We start from the raw sequence: 17,898 nt of genomic DNA, 5'->3' as shown, positions 1-17,898 counted from the left end.
GGACAACAGGTGTCTCCCCGGGTGCCTGACTTAAACAAACCACCTCACCATCAGAATCCTCCTGGTCAATTTCCTCCCCAGCGCCAGCAACACCCATATCCTCCTCATCCTGGTGTACTTCAACACTGACATCTTCAATCTGACTATCAGGAACTGGACTGCGGGTGCTCCTTCCAGCACTTGCAGGGGGCGTGCAAATGGTGGAAGGCGCATGCTCTTCACGTCCAGTGTTGGGAAGGTCAGGCATCGCAACCGACACAATTGGACTCTCCTTGTGGATTTGGGATTTCGAAGAATGCACAGTTCTTTGCTGTGCTGCTTTTGCCAGCTTGAGTCTTTTCATTTTTCTAGCGAGAGGCTGAGTGCTTCCATCCTCATGTGAAGCTGAACCACTAGCCATGAACATAGGCCAGGGCCTCAGCCGTTCCTTGCCACTCCGTGTGGTAAATGGCATATTGGCAAGTTTACGCTTCTCCTCCGACAATTTTATTTTAGGTTTTGGAGTCCTTTTTTTTCTGATATTTGGTGTTTTGGATTTGACATGCTCTGTACTATGACATTGGGCATCGGCCTTGGCAGACGACGTTGCTGGCATTTCATCGTCTCGGCCATGACTAGTGGCAGCAGCTTCAGCACGAGGTGGAAGTGGATCTTGATCTTTCCCTAATTTTGGAACCTCAACATTTTTGTTCTCCATATTTTAATAGGCACAACTAAAAGGCACCTTTGGTAAACAATGGAGATGGATACTAGTATACAATTATGGACTGCCTGCCGACTGCAGACACAGAGGTAGCCACAGCCGTGAACTACCGTACTGTACTGTGTCTGCAGCTAATATAGACTGGTTGATAAAGAGAAGATGTCTATGTAACTATGTATGTATAAAGAAGACTGAAAAAAATCCACGGTTAGGTGGTATACAATTATGGACGGACTGCCTGCCGAGTGCAGACACAGAGGTAGCCACAGCCGTGAACTACCGTACTGTACTGTGTCTGCAGCTAATATAGACTGGTTGATAAAGAGAAGATGTCTATGTAACTATGTATGTATAAAGAAGAATGAAAAAAAACCACGGTTAGGTGGTATACAATTATGGACGGACTGCCTGCCGAGTGCAGACACAGAGGTAGCCACAGCCGTGAACTACCGTACTGTACTGTGTCTGCAGCTAATATAGACTGGTTGATAAAGAGAAGATGTCTATGTAACTATGTATGTATAAAGAAGAATGAAAAAAATCCACGGTTAGGTGGTATTACAATTATGGACGGACTGCCTGCCGAGTGCAGAGACACAGAGGTAGCCACAGCCGTGAACTACCGTACTGTGTCTGCTGCGACTGGATGATAAATGATATAAAAAATATATATATATCACTACTGCAGCCGGACAGGTATATATTATATAATGACGGACCTGCTGGACACTGTCTGTCAGCAGAATGAGTTTTATTTTTATAGAATAAAAAAAAAAAAAACACACAAGTGAAGTCACACGACGAGTGTTTAACTTTTTCAGGCAATCACAATATAAGTATACTACTAACTATACTGGTGGTCAGTGTGGTCAGGTCACTGGTCAGTCACACTGGCAGTGGCACTCCTGCAGCAAAAGTGTGCACTGTTTAATTTTAATATAATATGTACTCCTTGCTCATGCTATAACCTATAACTGGCACTGCAGTAGTGCTCCCCAGTCTCCCCCACAATTATAAGCTGTGTGAGCTGAGCAGTCAGACAGATATATAATATATATAGATGATGCAGCACACTGGCCTGAGCCTGAGCAGTGCACACAGATATGGTATGTGACTGACTGAGTCACTGTGTGTATCGCTTTTTTCAGGCAGAGAACGGATATATTAAATAAACTGCACTGTGTGTCTGGTGGTCACTCACTATATAATATATTATGTACTCCTGGCTCCTGCTATAACCTATAACTGGCACTGCAGTAGTGCTCCCCAGTCTCCCCCACAATTATAAGCTGTGTGAGCTGAGCAGTCAGACAGATATATATAATATTATATATAGATAATAGATGATGCAGCACACTGGCCTGAGCCTGAGCAGTGCACACAGATATGGTATGTGACTGACTGAGTCACTGTGTGTATCGCTTTTTTCAGGCAGAGAACGGATATATTAAATAAACTGCACTGTGTGTCTGGTGGTCACTCACTATATAATATATTATGTACTCCTGGCTCCTGCTATAACCTATAACTGGCACTGCAGTAGTGCTCCCCAGTCTCCCCCACAATTATAAGCTGTGTGAGCTGAGCAGTCAGACAGATATATATAATATTATATATAGATAATAGATGATGCAGCACACTGGCCTGAGCCTGAGCAGTGCACACAGATATGGTATGTGACTGAGTCACTGTGTGCTGTGTATCGCTTTTTTCAGGCAGAGAACGGATTATAAAGTAAACTGCACTGTCCTCACTAGTAAACTCTCTCCACTCAGTCTCTACACTTCTACAGTAACAGTACTCCTCCTAGTCAGCTCCAGTAAATCTCTCTCAGTCTCTTATAATCTAAATGGAGAGGACGCCAGCCATGTCCTCTCCCTATCAATCTCAATGCACGTGTGAAAATGGCGGCGACGCGCGGCTCCTTATATAGAATCCGAGTCTCGCGATAGAATCCGAGCCTCGCGAGAATCCGACAGCGTCATGATGACGTTCGGGCGCGCTCGGGTTAACCGAGCAAGGCGGGAAGATCCGAGTCTGCTCGGACCCGTGAAAAAAACCATGAAGTTCTGGCGGGTTCGGATTCAGAGAAACCGAACCCGCTCATCTCTAAACAGCACATGATGCAAAGAAGAAAGAAAGGTGCACCGAGGTTGCTGTATGACTAAGCTAAGCAACAAAACCACCTGGCCCATCTAGTAGTGTCACGCAGTGGCTGAATGTCGAGAGTGAGATGCAATTGTTCGGTCCACTGACAGCATCTCCAGCACGCTCCAGTCACTTTTCAAAAAATCTGCAATTGGTGGACTTATACGGCAGTACCCCAGGACTAATACAGCAGTACCCCATGACTCATACGGCAGTGTCACACAGGATGGCACTTTTCAAAAACTAGGCCCCAAACAGCACCTCATGCAAGGATGTAGAAGAGGTGCAATGAGGTAGCTGTATGACTAAGCCAAGCGACACAAACAATTCCAACTGGAATTATACGTCCAAATCACTGGAATTAATTGGCAAGATCACTGTAATTAATAATTGTAAATCACTGACATTAATTGGCAAAATCACTGTAATTATATGTCCAAATCACTGGAATTAAATGGCAAAATCTCGCTATCGCCTGCCTAGTGAAGTGGAATCTAGATGGGATTTGGTACCGGGGACACAAGACCTCTATCAATTGTCTAAATACCTCTGCACTAATGGCGGATACCGGGCAGAGCCGGCCCTAACCAATATGACGCCCTAGGCAAGATTTTGGCTGGTGCCCCCTAGCACCGCCGGTAGTTCTGCAGGAGATGCCTGGCATGAGTCAGCTGGCAGCTCTGCTAACGTCAAGCGCCTTTTGTTTATGAAAATGCATTTTATTTGCATTACTATGTGGCTAAGATGCACAATCAGCTTCTGCTGATTAAAATGATATGCAGCATACCTATATACTGTGTGCGACTGCGGCTGTATTTGCATATGAAATGCTACATTACAGTGATTTCCAGGAATACACTGAAACGTAGCATTTAGTATGCAGATACAGCCGCAGTCACACACAGAATATAGGCATGCCACATATAATTTTAATCAGCAGAAGCTGCTGGTGCTCCAAAGCATACCAAATGCCCTAGACATTTGCTAGTTTGCCTATGCCTAAGGCCGGCTCTGATACCGGGCGCACGTCTACCACCAACATAAGTGTCAAGGCCTCAGTTATGAGGGCTTCCATCGTCATGTGAAGCTAAACCACTAGCCATGAACATAGGCAAGGGCCTCAGCCGTTACTTGCCACTCCGTGTCATAAATGGCATATTGGCAAGTTTACGTTTCTCCTCAGAAGATTTACATTTCTTTTTTTGGGTCTTTTTACTGAACTTTGGCTTTTTGGATTTTACATGCCCTCTACTATAACATTGGGCATCGGCCTTGGCAGACGACGTTGATGGCATTTCATCGTCTATGTCATGGCTAGTGGCAGCAGCTTCAGCACTAGGAGGAAGTGGTTCTTCTTGATCTTTCCCTATTTTATCCTCAAAATGTTTGTTCTCAATTATTTTTTGGGCGTTATATGAGACAATGGAGGTAATTCTGAGTTGATCGCAGCAGCAAGTTTGTTAGCAATTGGGCAAAACCATGTGCACTGCAGGGGGGCAGATATAACATTTGCAGAGAGAGTTAGATTTGGGTGGGTTATTTCGTTTCTGTGCAGGGTAAATACTGGCTGCTTTATTTTTACACTGCAATTTAGATTTCAGTTTGAACACACCCCACCCAAATCTAACTCTCTCTGCACATGTTATATCTGTCCCCCCTGCAGTGCACATAGTTGTGTCCAATTGCTAACAAATTTGCTGCTGCGATCAACTCGGAATTAGGCCCAATGTGCGGCACAGGAATGACTGGAATGACTGATGGGACAGGACCAACCACTGGTCTGATGGAGCACAACACAACAACACTGTAAGGGACTTGTGGTTGTTGTTGTTCTTCTTCTTCTTCTTCTTATTATTATTATTATACGGCAGCAGTGGACATATAGCAGCAGCGTATACCACTGTGACTGCCTCGTCACTGGAATGACTGATGAGACAGGACACTACCACTGGTCTGATGCAGCACAACACAGCAACACTGTAAGGGACTTGTGTTTGTTGTTATTATTATTATACGGCAGCAGTGGACATATAGCAGCAGCATATATCGTCACTGGAATGACTGATGAGACAGGATACTACCTCTGGTCTGATGCAGCACAACACAACAACACTTTATACAGCTACACTGGATATATGGCAGCAGAGAATACCAACACTGTGACTGGCTGGACTGATGCAGCACAATACACTGACTACACTGGACTGGACTGAGCAGCACAACACAGCACAAGACTTGCCACCCCACATTCCCGCCCCCCACACAGACACTGGAGGACGAAGACATGTCCTCTCACTACACTCTCTGAGACTGGAGTGAAAATGCCCCCCGACAGCGGGATGATGACATTTTGCTGCGTTCGGAAGGCAACGTTCGGTAGGGTTCGGTTCTCTGAGAACCGAACCCGGTCATCTCTAGTTTTAATCTATCATCTCCAGAGGCACCTGGGCATATTGTGGACTCTAAAGTCAGAGTGTCGGCCATAAGCAGATATATATATATACAGTTGTGCTCATAAGTTTACATACCCTAGCAGAATTTGTGATTTTCTGGCCATTTGTCAGAGAATATGAATGATAACTCACAAACTTTACTTTCACTCATGGTTAGTGGTTTCGTGAAGCCATTTATTGTCAAACAACTGTGTTTACTCTTTTTAAATCATAATGACAACAGAAACTACCCAAATGACCCTGATCAAAAGTTTACATGCCCTGGAGATTTTGGCCTGATAACATGCACACAAGTTGACACAAACGGGTTTGAATGGCTACTAAAGGTAACCATCCTCACCTGTGATCTGTTTGCTTGTAATCAGTGTGTGTGTGTGTGTGTATAAAAGGTCAGTGAGTTTCTGGACTCCTGAAAGACCCTTGCATCTTTCATCCAGTGCAGCACTGACGTGTCTGGATTCTGAGTTATGGGGAAAGCAAAAGAATTGTCAAAGGATCTGTAGGAAAAGGTAATTGAACTATATAAAACAGGAAAGGGATATAAAAAGATATCCAAGCAATTGAGAATGCCAATCAGCAGTGTTCAAACTCTTATTAAGAAGTGGAAAATGAGGGATTCTGTGGAAACCAAATCACGGTTAGGTAGACCAACAAAAATTTCAGCCACAACTGCCAGGAAAATTGTTCGGGATGCAAAGAAAAATCCACAAATAACTTCAGCTGAAATACAGGACTCTCTGAAAAAAAGTGGTGTGGTTGTTTCAAGATGCACAATAAGGAGGCATTTGAAGAAAAATGGGCTGCATGGTCGAGTCGCCAGAAGAAAGCCATTACTACGCAAATGCCACAAAGTATCCTGCTTACAATACTCCAAACAGCACAGAGACAAGCCTCAAAACTTCTGGAACAAAGTCATTTGGAGTGATGAGACCAAAATTGAACTTTTTGACCACAACCATAAACATTACATTTGGAGAGGAGTCAACAAGGCCTATGATGAAAGGTACACCATTCCTACTGTGAAACACGGAGGTGGATCGCTGATGTTTTGAGGATGTGTGAGCTACAAAGGCACTGGAAACTTGGTCAAAATTGATGGCAAGATGAATGCAGCATGTTATCAGAAAATACTGGAGAAAAATTTGCACTCATCAGCCCGGAAGCTGCGCATGGGACGTACTTGGACATTCCAACATGACAATGATCCAAAACACAAGGCCAAGTCGATCTGTCATTGGCTACAGCAGAATAAAGTGAAAGTTCTGGAGTGGCCATCTCAGTCTCCTGACCTCAATATCATTGAGTCACTCTGGGGAGATCTCAATAGTGCAGTTCATGCAAGACAGCCAAAGAATTTACAAGAACTGGAGGCTTTTTGCCAAGAAGAATAGGCAGCTTTACCATCTCAGGAAATAAAGAGCCTCATCCACAACTACCACAAAAGACTTCAAGCTGTCATTGATGTTAAAGGGGGCAATACACGGTATTAAGAACTGGGGTATGTAAACTTTTGATCAGGGTCATTTGGGTAGTTTCTGTTGTCATTATGATTTAAAAAGAGTAAACACAGTTGTTTGACAATAAATGGCTTTACCCAATCACTAACCATGAGTGAAAGAAAAGTTTGTGAGTTATCATTCATATTCTCTGACAAATGGCCAGAAAAATCACAAATTCTGCTAGGGTATGTAAACTTATGAGAACAACTGTATATATATATATATATATATATATATATATATATATATACACACATATATATATATATATACACATACACACAAACACACTATACATATATTTATATAAAAACATATATAAGTATATATATATATATATATATATATACAACAATAGAAGAATTGGCGCCATGGGGTCGCATAAACTCCCACTATTCCAACCCCTAATTGGTTAATACTTTTTTTTAAAATAATAACATGTTCCATCATAAAACATTTATTAAAAACATATTCAAATTAATACAGAGGAGATATATTATTCCACACTTTAAGATGTATGACTCTTAGTGCTGAATACAAATGTTGAAGGATCACAACAATCTCCTACTTCTCCTTATAGTTGGTTCGGAGATAGCTTCACAACACAGACAACCCAACGCGTTTCGTCTTATACAAAAGACTTCATCAGGGGTATCTCTACAATTGTAAAAAATCTTATCAGAACTAAAAATAATTGTTCCTTAATAAAAATGCATAATACAGTCAATCAAAATATATGAGGAACATATCATTATAATAGAACAAGGATATATCAGAGCAGACAGAATGAAAAGGAAGACAATTACAATTGAATCTTGGGTCCTACCTCAAGCAGCTGAGAAGTACAGTAGTTTATACAAACAGTATAATGCGACAAAACTTGTTCATACATGCATGATGGAAACTTCAATATAACACCGAGGCTTTCTGATGAACAATCAGTGTGGCCTAATTGGAAAAATATTGACCTCCTCATATATACTGAGTGTTCATATTATATATGTAATAAAAATATATCATAATGTCCCCTCACATACCTTGTGGTGAGATAACTTGTACAAAAATTCGTAAACCAAGGTACTGAAGGGTCACTTAGAAAGGAAACCTAATAAATTCATATTTAGGGCAAATTAGTGAATGGTCATTATCAGATATTTAATTAGTCAATGATATCAGTTTTGACTTAGGATAATTGATGCATTTTATAATGAAACTGTATTTAAAGAACAACCTCCCTTTTTAGGTATAACATTTATTGGAGTTTTTTAAGACAAAAAACTCTATTGCTGATCACTACTACCATTCTGGCCCATAGCAATTAAATACTCTAATGAGTCCAGCTGTTTCATTGATTGACATAATGAAAGTGCTGATCTTTAAACCCAGACTCTAAAAGTGCTGGAATGAATTATCAAAGAATAAACTTTTAATTACATACTGTCACAAAATCAAAAGAGATGTGAAAGTGAATATATCCAACCATTGAAAGCATTAAAGTGCAATATTGCAAATATACATGAATAAAATATACATAGTGACATTTACATATTTAAACAGAGCTTTGTTCAGAATGATGCCATATTCCCTCACCTTCTATATATCTGCAGTGGACGCTCAGTACCTGTGCAATGAAGCACCAGACTAAATGATACCCCTTATAAAAGGGAAAATCACATATCCTATTTTGATTGGTGCACAAATAAAGGCTAATTATAGCCTGATTATTAATGGTATAAACTAACCAACCTATGAATTTTATCCTCTTATCATTAGGATTGATTCACTATAATAATCCTCACCCTTATATCCACCCAATATAAGTAAAAGTTTAATTGTTATATGACCCACAATGCATTGCAGTGTGAGTCTCATTGAAAGCTGCTTTTGTGAATGAATTACAGTATTAGTAGCCAATCACTGTGTAATAGGGGCGGGTACTTTAGCCTCTGATATTAGAATATCTGTGTATATCTATAAATAAACATATTGTGAGCACTTAAGAGACACTGCTGTGGAGAAAGTGCTTCCCGTCAGCACCCTCCACCACCTCTGATCGTTAATACGAACGGTCCAGGACGCTGCACGTGTCCGCTATAGCGGGACGTTATGCGTTCCAGCGCCATCTTTGTTTTGCGTTCCACCAGCCCCATCCGGCGCTTCCCGTCATCTGACCTGATCACATGTTATAGGCAGCCAATAAGGAGACTCTCTACCGATTACAGAAGCTAGAATACCGAACGACCGTTCAATAGATAGCCACTTGTACATACTTTAACCCCCGCTTGAATCAATCATTAGTGTCTCATCTGACAATAAATTCCATACCTATGGGGCATATTTATTTCTATTCCATACATTAGAGGAGAAATGAGAGGTCAGAACCCATCATATCCCATATAGTGTACCTATATGAACTATACAGATAGCCTCAGGCCCTATTTAAAAACAGGACTAGGACCCTCGTATAGTTCACAACTCCTCTGAGCCTGTTTTGTGGGAAATGCATATCCCACATACGTTTCCCGTATAACGTAAAATTTCATTTGAATTGATTTATACTTCGACGGGACCACTAGTATACCCATCTTCTAAATAGTATTTGATTTAAATGGGTCGTGAATTCTTCCACTACCAGTGTAAAACCTTATAAACAGTCATGTTCAATATATTATTAAATTGTGCTACATATGATCAATTGATGCCCATACACATACTTATAAGTGAAATCTCGTAGCTACTACACTATCGTGATATCATCTATACCTCATAAATTAGTGATATATTATTACAACCCACACCCTTTACAACGCTATATATGAATTGATACTTTACTGTATATGAATCAGCTCGTAAAAACTAATTGTTGATTCAGATAAATTTAAAACTTTAAATATAGAACCTAAGGTTCTGTTATACTATACTATCACCTAATGTGCTATACGTGTTACTTGAATCCATATTAACTCTATACTATCCTCCCTACAGCTTGAAGTGATGTACAGTATACTGACACCCCTATGAACAAAGCTCCATCTTTACAATAGTATAGTCATATAAACATAAATACACATACTGACAATTCATTAAATTACATCCTACTCTTATGGCCTAAAATACCTTCTTAGTTTGAACCGGAGGAAGGTATAAGCTAATAACTGAACCTGTCACTGAGCAAGCATAGTCAATACATCAAAGGAGGGTTTGTCTCCCTTAAAGGAAGACTGCCATGTCTATGCTCTTGTTCAATCCATTCGGAATGAGGGTATTGAGGGTATAGATCCAGAAAGATTCCTTCTTAGTTAACTATTTATCTCTATCACCTTCTATATATCTTCCTGTATATGTTCAATCACTGTAAATGTCAAGCCCTGAACATCTGAATCATGTTTTTCCTGAAAGTGGCGGGGGAGGCTATGATTCAGAAATGTATTTCTAATATTCCGCAGGTGTTCCTGTATCAGCAATTAAACAACTAAAAAACGATGATAAAATAGTGATCAAATCGGCAGACAAGGGAGGAGCTGTCGTTATTCAAGACAGAACATCGTATGTTAAAGAGGCACTTCATCAAATCGAAGATACATCAACGTATGAATAACTATTAGGGGATCCTACTCCGATGTTCTGTAAGGAGTTACATGATGTATTGTGGGGGGCTAAGAGTAAAGGAATCATTTGTAAGGAGGAGTTCAACTACATGTATAATAAGACCCCGAGGACGCCGGTGTTTTATCATCTACCGAAGTTGCACAAGGGGGTGATTCCACCCCACGGAAGACCCATAGTGGCAGGTGTGGACTCGTTGACGTCTAATCTGTCACACTTTCTCGACATTAAACTCCAACCATACATCAAGAGACAGTTGTCATACTTAAAAGATTCGACGGACCTGTTGAAACTTCTTGAGGAATTCCAATGGCAGCCCACCTACAGGTGGGTGACGGTCGATGTACAAGCATTGTATACTTCCATTCCCCATGAGAAAGGGAGTGAGGCAGTTAATAAGATCCTAACTAAGGATAGCTTGGTTGGTAAAGAAGAGAGAGATTTTCTGTTGGAAGGTATTTTGTTTATCTTAAATCATAATTTTTTCGAGTTTGAAGGAAAGTTTTACAGACAAAAAAATGGGCACCGCGATGGGGACAAAATTTGCCCCATTGTACGCCAACATTTATATGGATAACTGGGAGAATGACGTTATATACTTGGATGGTGAATTTAGTTGTCCCAATATCAAATTCTACAAGAGATATATAGATCACCTGATCTTTTTTTGGGAAGGTGAGATTGACTCCCTTGAGAGATTCATTTCCGGGCTCCAAGATAACTCTTTTAATCTCAAATTTACACACAAACAAGATCCATTGACTATGGACTATCTTGACATCCTTTTAAGCATTGATGATGGGGGCACTCTCAACACAAAAACTTTTTTTTAAAGAAACTGACGCCAACAGCTTCATACCATCTGATAGCTGTCATCTGACCAGATGGAAGACAACTGTTCCGTATTCACAGTTTGTGCGTATGAGGAAAAACTGTAACAACATGGACAGTTATTGGGAACAATCATCCATTCTAGTGGAACAATTTATCGAAAGGGGATACAAAGAGGTAGAACTACGTAAAGATCAGGTCCGAGCTTCAAAGACCGATAGAAAAAGTCTTTTGAATAGTCAAGGTCGCACAAATAGTAAACGTCAGTCGGAGAGACCCTTCATCACGCAATACAATCAAGAAAATGTTAAGATCAAGCACATTATGTACCGACATTGGCACCTTCTCCTTAAGGACCCGGTATTGGGACCACATCTACCCAACAGACCAAACATCGTCTTTAGAAAATCCAAAAATCTTAAGAACTTATTGGCGCCCAGTCAACTTCAAACCATCCAACAAAATGTAGAGAATACCAACGGACAATAAATGTAACTGCTGCCGTTTTGTAGATAAGAAGGGCTTCCATTGGAAGGATGAGGGTAATAAAACACACAGCTTAAAGTCAGTGGTTACCTGCAATACTAACTATGTGGTATACAAGATCGAATGTAGTTGCAAGTTATCATATATAGGCAAAACCAAGAGAAGCCTTAAAATAAGGATACAGGAACACCTGCGGAATATTAGAAATAAAGTTCAGAATCATAGCCTCCCCCGCCACTTTCAGGAAAAACATGATTCAGATGTTCAGGGCTTGACATTTACAGTGATTGAACATATACAGGAAGATAAGAGAGGAGGTGATAGAGATAAACAGTTAACTAAGAAGGAATCTTTCTGGATCTATACCCTCAATACCCTCATTCCGAATGGATTGAACGAGAGCATAGACATGGCAGTCTTCCTTTAAGGGAGACAAACCCTCCTTTGATGTATTGACTATGCTTGCTCAGTGACAGGTTCAGTTATTAGCTTATACCTTCCTCCGGTTCAAACTAAGAAAGTATTTTAGGCCATAAGAGTAGGATGTAATTTAATAAATTGTCAGTATGTGTATTTATGTTTATATGACTATACTATTGTAAAGATGGAGCTTTGTTCATAGGGGTGTCAGTATACTGTACATCACTTCAAGCTGTAGGGAGGATAGTATAGAGTTAATATGGATTCAAGTAACATGTATAGCACATTAGGTGATAGTATAGTATGACAGAACCTTAGGTTCTATATTTACAGTTTTAAATTAATCTGAATCAACCATTAGTTTTTACGAGATGATTCATATACAGTAAAGTATCAATTCATATATAGCGTTGTAAAGGGTGTGGGTTGTAATAATATATCACTAATTTATGAGGTAAAGATGATATCACGATAGTGTAGTAGCTACGAGATTTCACTTATAAGTATGTGTATGGGCATCAATTGATCATATGTAGCACAATTTAATAATATATTGAACATGACTGTTTATAAGGTTTTACACTGGTAGTGGAAGAATTCACGACCCATTTAAATCAAATACTATTTAGAAGATGGGTATACTAGTGGTCCCGTCGAAGTATAAATCAATTCAAATGAAATTTTACGTTATAAGGGAAACGTATGTGGGATATGCATTTCCCACAAAACGGGCTCATAGGAGTTGTGAACTATACGAGGGTCCTAGTCCTGTTTTTAAATAGGGCCTGAGGCTATCTGTATAGTTCATATAGGTACACTATATGGGATATGATGGGTTCTGACCTCTCATTTCTCCTCTAATGTATGGAATAGAAACAAATATGCCCCATAGGTATGGAATTTATTGTCAGATGAGACACTAATGATTGATTCAAGCGGGGGTTAAAGTATGTACAAGTGGCTATCTATTGAACGGTCGTTCGGTATTCTAGCTTCTGTAATCGGTAGAGAGTCTCCTTATTGGCAGCCTATAACATGTGATCAGGTCAGATGACGGGAAGCGCCGGACAGGGCTGGTGGAACGCAAAACAAAGATGGCGCTGGAATGCATAACGTCCCGCTATAGCGGACGCGTGCAGCATCCTGGACCGTTCGTATTAACGATCAGAGGTGGTGGAGGGTGCTGACGGGAAGCACTTTCCCCACAGCAGTGTCTCTTAAGTGCTCACAATATGTTTATTTATAGATATACACAGATATTCTAATATCAGAGGCTAAAGTACCCGCCCCTATTACACAGTGATTGGCTACTAATACTGTAATTCAGAGGCTAAAGTACTCGCCCCTATTACACAGTGATTGGCTACTAATACTGTAATTCAAAAGCAGCTTTCAATGAGACTCACACTGCAATGCATTGTGGGTCATATAACAATTAAACTTTTACTTATATTGGGTGGATATAAGGGTGAGGATTATTATAGTGAATCAATCCTAATGATAAGAGGATAAAATTCATAGGTTGGTTAGTTTATACCATTAATAATCAGGCTATAATATAAGCCTTTATTTGTGCACCAATCAAAATAGGATATGTGATGACATCATCACCTTTCCCTTTTATAAGGGGTAACATTTAGTCTGGTGCTTCATTGCACAGGTACTGAGCGTCCACTGCAGATATATAGAAGGTGAGGGACTATGGCATCATTCTGAACAAAGCTCTGTTTAAATATGTAAATGTCACTATGTATATTTTATTCATTTATATTTGCAATATTGCACTTTAATGCTTTCAATGGTTGGATATATTCACTTTCACATCTCTTTTGATTTTGTGACAGTATGTAATTAAAAGTTTATTCTTTGATAATTCATTCCAGCACTTTTAGAGTCTGGGTTTAAAGATCAGCACTTTCAAGATGTCAATCAATGAAACAGCTGAACTCATTAGAGTATTTAATTGCTATGGGCCAGAATGGTAGTAGTGATCAGCAATAGAGTTTTTTGTCTTAAAAAACTCCAATAAATGTTATACCTAAAAAGGGAGGTTGTTCTTTAAATACAGTTTCATTATAAAATGCATCAATTATCCTAAGTCAAAACTGATATCATTGACTAATTAAATATCTGATAATGACCATTCACTAATTTGCCCTAAATATGAATTTATTAGGTTTCCTTTCTAAGTGACCCTTTAGTACCTTGGTTTACAAATTTTTGTACAAGTTATCTCACCACAAGGTATGTGAGGGGACATTATGATATATTTTTATTACATATATAATATGAACACTCAGTATATATGAGGAGGTCAATATTTTTCCAATTAGGCCACACTGATTGTTCATCAGAAAGCCTCGGTGTTATATTGAAGTTTCCATCATGCATGTATGAACAAGTTTTGTCGCATTATACTGTTTGTATAAACTACTGTACTTCTCAGCTGCTTGAGGTAGGACCCAAGATTCAATTGTAATTGTCTTCCTTTTCATTCTGTCTGCTCTGATATATCCTTGTTCTATTATAATGATATGTTCCTCATATATTTTGATTGACTGTATTATGCATTTTTATTGAGGAACAATTATTTTTAGTTCTGATAAGATTTTTTACAATTGTAGAGATACCCCTGATGAAGTCTTTTGTATAAGACGAAACGCGTTGGGTTGTCTGTGTTGTGAAGCTATCTCCGAACCAACTATAAGGAGAAGGAGGAGATTGTTGTGATCCTTCAACATTTGTATTCAGCGCTAAGAGTCATACATCTTAAAGTGTGGAATAATATATCTCCTCTGTATTAATTTGAATATGTTTTTAATAAATGTTTTATGATGGAACATGTTATTATTTTTAAAAAAAGTATTAACCAATTAGGGGTTGGAATAGTGGGAGTTGATGCAACCCCCTGGCGCCAATTCTTCTATTGTTGTATATTCCTTATTTCCACTCCCTTCTAACAGGGGACTTAGTTGAATCAGGCTGCCTATACCAAATAGTTTACGTACGTATTTATTCAGGGTGACAGGTTTTACAAATTAGCGCAAAGGGAGAGTATTTGTTTGGTATATATATATATATATATATATAATCACAATAACAAATATATGAAACTAGTTTCTGAAAATATATTTACTAAAATCTTCTGTAAGTGCCTGCATACGATACCTGTTACAGAGGCCCTGTCTCAGGCTGCAGGGAAAAGCACCCGGATCAGTGATCAGCAGCAGCCAGAAAAACTCACTACAACGTCATCAGCTGCAGCCAGTACCCTAGCTCCGTCACTGACACCTCAGCCTAAGGATTAGTCACACGGCCAAGCCGCCGTTTGCTGAGGCTGAGCCGTCTTGGCTTATATGTGGAGCTGTGGAGGAGGGGGTGCCGATCTTAATGAGGCGCAGGGGGAGCCGAGCGCTACTGAAGGCTTTAACTGTGCCAAGTTTCAGTGGGGGGTTGCTACTGTCCACAGGTGGGGGAGAAACATCAGCGTTGGCTGTAGTTTTGTCTGTGTGTGTGTGTGGGGTGGTGGTGGGGGGGGGATAAAGTGTGGGAACCAGATCGGAGCACCAGCGGAGGCGGGCGAGTAGCTGGTGAACTGACTGCCACTACTCCGCCCTCCCACTCTTCATGAAGGTCAAGTGTGCCGCTGTGCAGGAGAGTAGGAGGGCACTACAACAGAGAAAGCAGACTGTGGGCGTGAGCTGGTGCCGGCTCCCAGCAGCAGCTGTCCAATGAATATGTGCTGACAGCCTGCTGGGGCCTGGCCGGCTCAGAGCTATTTTGAAAATATGAAGTCATCTGCAGCGCTGCAGCATCACTGCCGGTGACCGCGAGACTGATGGGGCCCTAATCGCGTGCCTGTGTTGCCTAGCAGTAAATCCGCTACTGTTTCTACCTTTTCTTTCTATCTATCTTTATCAACAGCTGAACAATGATGACATCTACATGTGTAATAAATAGAGATGAGCAGTTCGGTTTTGTTGAAAACCCACCACACCCGAGCTCAGGGATGGATCTCGGATCTAAAAATCAAATCTTGCGTGTTTTTGATGGCATGTAAATTCCTCCCTCATAATTTAAGGTGACATTCACACTGGAAATGTCTGGAAGTCAATGTTATTGATGTTAATAATACTGTAGGAACTACAACACATGGTTATAGCTGTTTTTATCAATGTTAAAGAAAACCAAAACCGAACCAAAACATTTGAGGGCAAGGCAAATTTAGGGGTCAGGCTGCCCACAGGCATAACATTATTGGTTGTCCCTTTCACATCACTGTCCCCTTCATGTTGGGGCCTCCCAAGTGCCAAAATCAGCACCAACCCCCCCCATGACAATTCACTAACCATTGCCCCATCCTCCCTCACTAGTGACAAAATAAAAAACTAATTCATAATGACAAAAACATCAAAAAGAATCACATGGCCCCATTTGGCCAGCGCCATTGCAGGGCTTGCAATGCTGTGTGTGCCCCCCCCCCCCTTCCCTGCCAGCAAGTGTCACCCCCAGGCACGAGCCCCACGTGGCTAGTGGAAAGTCCGCCACTGGTTGAGGGTGGTTTTGATAAAACCAAGCCAAAACATGAGGGTCCGCGCATATATCTGGTAATAAATACACTTGAGAACAGCGACTGCAATATCAAAATGTCACGTCTAATGGAGCCTATACACTGGCTGATGTGTGCGGCCGATATGAACAATCTCGTTCAGTAATGAACGAGAAATTGTTCATATATTTCAGTGTGTATGCACCAACGATGAACGATGCATGGCACCGCGGTCGTTCATCGTTGGTGCCGGCTCATTTATACCTTCAAGCCAATATGGACAATATCATCCATATTAGCATGCAGGGCTATGAGTCGGGGCCGGGTGACATCAGGGAGTGAAGAAACTGCACTCCCCCAGTCACCCCCTCCCAATACGACTCGTCCATCAGCCGTATCGGGCACCTCAGCGGCAAATCGGTCAGTGTGTAAGACCCATAGCACATGCACAGTGAGAGTAGGGTGTGCACCCCACCAAAGGCTCTCACTGCAGCAACAGAGCCTGTACAGACCAGAAGGAGAGGAGAGATATGTCCTGCACCATAAATAATTTTGGTGTACCAGACAAGACTGACTGGATGATAGCTGATCCAAATTCAGAGTAATGCATAAAATGTGTAAAATAATTACACAAATACTGTAGTACACAAATAAAAGTAATACAATTTGTAGTTCAGTAACAGATATTTCAATATGTGTTGATAACAAAAGGTTTGCGTGCTGCGTGAGGTCTTCTGCAGACCTGTCACATTGGGAATAACACCTGGCAGAAGACCTTATTCAGTAAGGATTGCACTTTCTGCTAAAAGCAGTTGCTGCGATCAAATAGTTGCCACCCAGTAATGGAAGCCTGGGCCCGCCACAATGGCACCTCCTATACTCACTATACTTATGCCACTAGTCATAGATCATATTGACTTTTGACTTATGCTGTGTTTGTAAGATACTACGCATGTCATTCAACATTTCACAGTCTGTTTGCTTTGACCTTTGTTATAGTACTAGCCTGGACTGAGAGCAATTAATTTTAAGCATTTTGACATACTGTACCTCCCAACTGGTCCACTCTCCATGGAACAGTGTTTGTGTGTGTGTGTGTTTGTGTGTGTGTGTGTGTGTGTGTGTGTGTGTGTGTGGGGGGGGGGTTGAAAGTTTAGGGGAGCACTCTGAGTCTCAGCGCTGCTCTGCACAGCAGCAGTACAA

At 40.7% G+C, this 17,898-nt stretch overlaps 3 long non-coding RNA genes across 3 annotated transcripts in view; 1 reads left to right on the top strand and 2 right to left on the bottom strand.

The window, feature by feature from the left end:
* Positions 1-17,898, bottom strand: part of LOC135057935 (uncharacterized) — a 79,541-nt gene that overhangs the window by 32,586 nt on the left and 29,057 nt on the right. The window lies entirely within an intron of this gene.
* LOC135057934 (uncharacterized) lies at positions 7,282-7,926 on the bottom strand. The gene is made up of 3 exons (XR_010244472.1): positions 7,841-7,926; positions 7,630-7,751; positions 7,282-7,460 (listed from the first exon to the last, which is right to left on the bottom strand). It is a non-coding gene; the product is annotated as an uncharacterized LOC135057934 (long non-coding RNA).
* Positions 14,361-14,986, top strand: LOC135057933 (uncharacterized). The gene is made up of 3 exons (XR_010244471.1): positions 14,361-14,390; positions 14,480-14,601; positions 14,771-14,986. It is a non-coding gene; the product is annotated as an uncharacterized LOC135057933 (long non-coding RNA).

The sequence above is a fragment of the Pseudophryne corroboree genome, chromosome 3, assembly GCF_028390025.1.
Source record: "Pseudophryne corroboree isolate aPseCor3 chromosome 3, aPseCor3.hap2, whole genome shotgun sequence".
Classification (NCBI taxonomy): Eukaryota; Metazoa; Chordata; class Amphibia; order Anura; family Myobatrachidae; genus Pseudophryne; species Pseudophryne corroboree.
Note: the sequence above shows the minus strand (reverse complement) of the source record. Positions and strands in the feature narration are given on the sequence as shown.